Source organism: Lathyrus oleraceus, chromosome 3, assembly GCF_024323335.1.
Source record: "Lathyrus oleraceus cultivar Zhongwan6 chromosome 3, CAAS_Psat_ZW6_1.0, whole genome shotgun sequence".
In the NCBI taxonomy this organism is placed as follows: domain Eukaryota; kingdom Viridiplantae; phylum Streptophyta; class Magnoliopsida; order Fabales; family Fabaceae; genus Lathyrus; species Lathyrus oleraceus.
The window spans coordinates 337,411,756-337,417,460 of NC_066581.1; positions in this window are offsets into that span (position 1 = coordinate 337,411,756).

Below are 5,705 nucleotides of genomic sequence, written 5' to 3' on the forward strand. Positions count from 1 at the left end.
AGAAATGCCTGAACCGACAACAAAGAAGGAGGTTCGTGGTTTCTTAGGTAGATTGAACTACATTTCACGGTTCATATCTCATCTAACGGCCACATGTGAACCCATATTCAAGTTGTTGAGAAAAGATCAAACGGTCAGGTGGAATAATGATTGCCAAGCGGCATTTAAAAAAATAAAAGAATACTTGCATGAGCCTCTGACTCTGATGCCTCCTGTGGAGGGACGACCGTTAATCCTGTACTTGACAGTCCTTGAGGGGTCTATGGGGTGTGTACTGGGGCAGCATGACGAGTCTGGTCGAAAAGAGCATGCAATTTACTACCTTAGCAAAAAGTTTACCGACTGTGAAACAAGATATTCACTGCTCGAGAAAACTTGCTGCGCTTTGGCATGGGCTGCTCGCCGACTAAGACAGTACATGCTAGTTCATACCACCTTGTTGATTTCCAAGATGGATCCGATCAAGTATATATTTGAGAAGCCGGCATTGACCGGACGAGTTGCGAGATGGCAAATGATTTTGACTGAGTACGATATCCAGTACACTTCTCAGAAAGCAATCAAGGGGAGTGTATTGTCTGATTACCTCGCCCAACAACCCATTGAGGATTATCAACCGATGAAATTTGAGTTCCCTGATGAGGACATCATGTTTCTCAAATCGAAAGATTGTGAGGAACCTATCCCGGAGGAGGGGCCTGACCCTGAGTCCGAATGGATTCTGATGTTTGATGGGGCCGTTAACGTGAATGGTAGTGGAGTTGGTGCCGTTTTGGTTACGCCGAAGGGATCCCACATTCCTTTTGCTGCCCGGCTAACATTTGAATGCACCAACAATGTGGCTGAATACGAAGCTTGTATCTTGGGGGTCGAAGAGGCAATTGATTTACGGATCAAGAACCTTGTTATTTATGGAGATTCAGCTTTGGTTGTGAACCAGGTTAACGGGAAGTGGTATACGCATCAATCCCACTTAATTCCATACCGGGATTATACGAGGAGATTGTTGACGTTCTTCACCAAGGTGGAATTACACCATGTGCCGAGAGAAGAAAATCCTTTGGCAGATGCTTTGGCTACTCTGGCCGCTTTGAATAAAGTGCAGTGGTGGAATCAATTTCCTAGTGTTGAGGTGGGACGGTTGGATAGACCGACTTATGTGTTTGTTGTTGAAGCAGCGCCTGATGATGAAAAGCCGTGGTATTATGACATCAAACGTTATCTGGAGACCCAAGAATATCCCGAGGGAGCGTCTAAGAAGGACCGAAAGACTCTGAGGAGGTTGGCCATGGCGTTCTATCTGAATAAAGATGGGGTTTTGTACAAGAGGAATTTTGATTGGGTTTTGCTCAGATGTGTCGATGACAAAGAAGCAAGTCAATTGATGAAAGAAGTGCACGAGGGGTCGTTTGGTACCCACGCTAGTGGGAATGCGATGGTGAAAAGGTTGCTAAGGGCTGGATATTACTGGATGACAATGGAGGCTCAGTGTTTCAACTTCGTGCGGAAATGTCATAAATGCCAGATTTATGCTGACAAGGTGCACGTGCCTCCAAACACGTTGAGTTTGATGTCATCTCCGTGGCCGTTTGCTATGTGGGGCATTGATATGATCGGAAAGATCGAACCTACAACTTCGAATGGGCACCGGTTCATATTAGTGGCTATTGATTACTTCACCAAGTGGGTGGAAGCGGCATCTTACGCAAACGTGACGAAACAGGTTGTTGCCAGGTTCCTGAAAAGAGACATCATTTGCAGATATGGGGTTCCCGAAAGAATCATCACGGATAATGGTTCTAATCTCAACAACAAGATGATGGTGGAACTGTGTCGAGAGTTCAAGATCGAGCATCACAATTCTTCTCCTTATCGTCCAAAGATGAATGGGGAGGTCGAGGCGGCTAATAAGAATATAAAGAAGATTGTGCAGAAAATGGTCGTGACCTATAAGGATTGGCACGAGATATTGCCATTTGCATTGCATGGGTATCGAACCTCAGTGCGTACATCTACTGGGGCAACGCCTTTCTCGCTTGTGTATGGAATGGAAGTCGTGCTACCGGTTGAGGTCCAGATTCCGTCATTGAGAGTCCTGATGGATGTGAAATTAGAAGAGGCTGAGTGGGTAAGGACTCGGTATGAAGAGTTGAGCCTGATTGAGGAAAAGAGGCTGGCGGCCATTTGTCATGGGCAGTTGTACCAGCAGCAAATGAAGCGTGCTTTTGACCGAAAGGTGCGACCTTGTGTGTACCATGTGGGAGATATCGTGTTGAAAAGGATCCTTCCTCCTCAAAACGATCGTCGGGGCAAGTGGACACCCAATTATGAGGGTCCATTCGTGGTCAAGAAGGTTTTCTCTGGCGGAGCCTTGTTGTTGACGACCATGGATGGCGAGGATTTTCCATCCCCTATGAATGCGGACGCAGTTAGAAAATACTTCGTATAAGAGACCCGTTGGACGGAAAGAATAAAATAGTCCAGGCAAAAATGGGCATCCCGGCGAACCAAAAAAAAATGAAAAAAGGTTCGGGCAAAAATTAGGGATAAAAAGGAAAAAACTGTACACCCGAAAGTCGAAAACCCCACAAAGGCGACTTGGGCAAAAAAGGGTATCCCGGTGGACTGAAAACCCGAAAGGGCGGTCTAGGCAAAAGAGGGAATGAAACGAACAACTGCGTCTAGCATGATCGTTTGTACTTTGGATTTGACACATGGGTAATCCCCAGCAGAGATCAGTCGGAAGTGTCTTGTTTCGGAAGGCAGAAAGCACGGAGAGTCTTGAGGACATATGGGTTGTAACCGGGTTGAAACTCGATGAGATCACGGGTTCACGTTGCCATTAGGATAGATTTTCCTTTTGTGCGCAATTACCTCTTTTCAGGGATTGCTTCCTGTGTACTGCTCAGTTACAAGCCACCTTTTTCAATCAATAAAATGCATATTCAGTCAAATAATTTTGTTTTTTTTTCATTACAGCTTTGATTACAAAAACATCCATTTATTTTGATAAAGAATCTTTGCATTTTGAGACATAGGGGTCCCTTCCAATGCATGCTTGTAGGATTAAAAACCTGAAATCTTATTCGGAAGGTTGAGTGACCTGGATGTTAAGATTTTGGCACGCCTGGGGCACGTTTTATCTAACGATCTCTTTTGTAGATGCTGTTGGTTATTTTCACTCACTTGCAGGTTGTGGTATGAAGCGTTTTTGACAAAAGATTCCTTTGAAGTCCAATCAGGGACGAGGAGTTGAAGAATGGTGTAGAGACGGCGAGAGAAGTGCGACGATCCTAGAGGGTTAATCAAGAAGACTCTTCAAAGTCTGAAGAAGTAGAAAGTTGACACTATGGTTAGATGGTGAATGCCAGTGTTCGACGAGTCGACAGGTGTTCCGTGTCAAATATTCCGTTTTTCCCTAGCAGGGTTGAGTTTGCTGTTTCCCCTAGCCGGGTTGAGATTGTTATTTCCCCAGCAGGTCTGAAGGTTGTTGTTCCCCCGGCAGGGGTGTGCGTTGGAAGTTTTCCCCAGCGAAGTCCCCAAGCAGATCGAGTTCGGTGGAGGTAATCCCCAGTGAGGGTTGCTCTTTCCCCAGGAGCAGTGTTATCCCAAGCAGGGTTGGAGATTGGAGTGATATCGAGTTTCTCAGCAGAGTTGCTCGTGCCGTCCCCTGAGGGGGATATGTTTTATACATTCATCATTTAGAGAAGCATATCATATTACATAATTAATTGCATAGCATTTCCATGGTTATGGAGCATTACGCCATTGAAAAATTCAAACATACGCATATAAATCATAAACTAGTCTCGAGCCGTGGTTACCGTTTGAGAATTGGTTTAGCTGGTTGGTGAAGATGTTACTCTGAGGAGTTTGGCATCGTGATTTTGAATCCACAGTATTCCCCAGTAGTGCGATATTGGGGGAATTTTTTTTCCGTCGTGCGGAGATGGAAATGAAGATTGGAGAACATTACGCGATCAGCGCGGAGACCGGGGTCCATCAGGAGAAAAGGAGACGCAGAATGTCTTCTGGAGAATGGGGATCAAATGGAGAACGGGGTTCATTATTTGGCAGTAAAAGCAAAGAAGTTTTCGGGGGTTCAAGAAAAGAAAAAAATAATAATAATAACAAAGAGAAAATCCCCAGCAGAAGTGGCATTCAGGCCAGATTTTCCGGTATTCAGACCGAAGTGGCATTCAGGCCAGATTTTCCGATGTTCAGACCGAAGTGGGATTCAGGCCAAATTTTCCGGTGTTCAGACCGAAGTGGCATTCAGGCCATATTTTCCGGTATTCAGACCGAAGTGGCATTCAGGCCAAAATTTTCCGGTATTCAGACCGAAGTGGCATTCAGGCCAGATTTTCCGGTATTCAGACCGAAGTGGCATTCAGGCCAGATTTTCCGGTATTCAGACCGAAGTGGCATTCAGGCCAATTTCCGATGTTCAGATCGAAGAAGTTTCCGACACTCAGGTCGATGCAACTTGTGGCATTCAGGCCAGTCTCCCGGTATTCAGCCCGAAGTGGCATTCAGGCCAGAATTTCCAATGTTCATATCGGAGAAAGTTTCCGACACTCAGGTCGATGCAACTTGTGGCATTCAGGCCAGTCTCCCGGTATTCGGACCGAAGTGGTATTCAGGCCATATTTTCCGATGTTCAGATCGAAGAAGTTTCCGACATTCAGGTCAATGCAACTTGTGGCATTCAGGCCAGTCTCTCGGTGTTCAGACCGATATTAATAATCTCATATCTTCCGATGCTCAGATCGAAGTCATTTCCAGTATTCAGACTGATGAGCGGCATTCATGCCATGGTTATTCCTGTGTACCATTTATTTTGGTATCCAGGTTAACATTCTGTTTCGGTATTCAGACCGACTCTCACCGTACCAGACGGATTTTTCTTTCAAGACTACCTCTTTGCCGATTCTGACAGGCATTGTTACTTAATTCCCAGCGGAGCGCAAATTGTTCGTTTGTTCTTTGTATTCAACTACTCTTCACCCTGATCATCTGAAAACCGAGGCTATTCATATCGACAAGTTCACAGTGGATTGAATAGGGGCAGCTGTAACATCCCAAAATTTGCCCTCCTCTTCTTGAGACTAGTTTGACATATTTCATTTCATATTTTAGAGCATTAGGCATTGCATTTTGCATATCACATGTGAAATGAGAAGGTCATCTTCCAAGGTCTTTTCAAAAGATGGAGAAGTTACATGATTCAAGCTTGATGGTCTCTATGAATTGATGATCAACCATCTGAGGGTTTGCTTTTCATTAGGGTTTCTTGATTCTTCAAAGGTCTTGAGAATCATCTTGTTTGCAAGGATATATTACCATCATCATGGTTCTATCATCATCAAGGGTTTCAGAGTTCTTCCTCAAGTTCCTTTGGATTAGGGTTGTGACCTCTGGTCAACCCTAATCAATGCAATTCTTCCAACCATGGCTTCTCAAAGAGATGAGGTATTTTCTTAGGATGAGGATCACATGGTTATAATAAGGGGCTTACATGAGCTAGGGTTTCATTTTTTGAGCAATTTCCCCAAGTGGTAGAGGCTCAAGTGGATCAGGACATTTCAAGGTCATCTGAGGACCAAAAAGTCAATTGTGCAGTCAACTGAGGGCTATGAGATGGGGAAATGAGTTGAGACACCTCAATCATGTTCAAAAGAGGTCCATTCATCATTTTAAACATT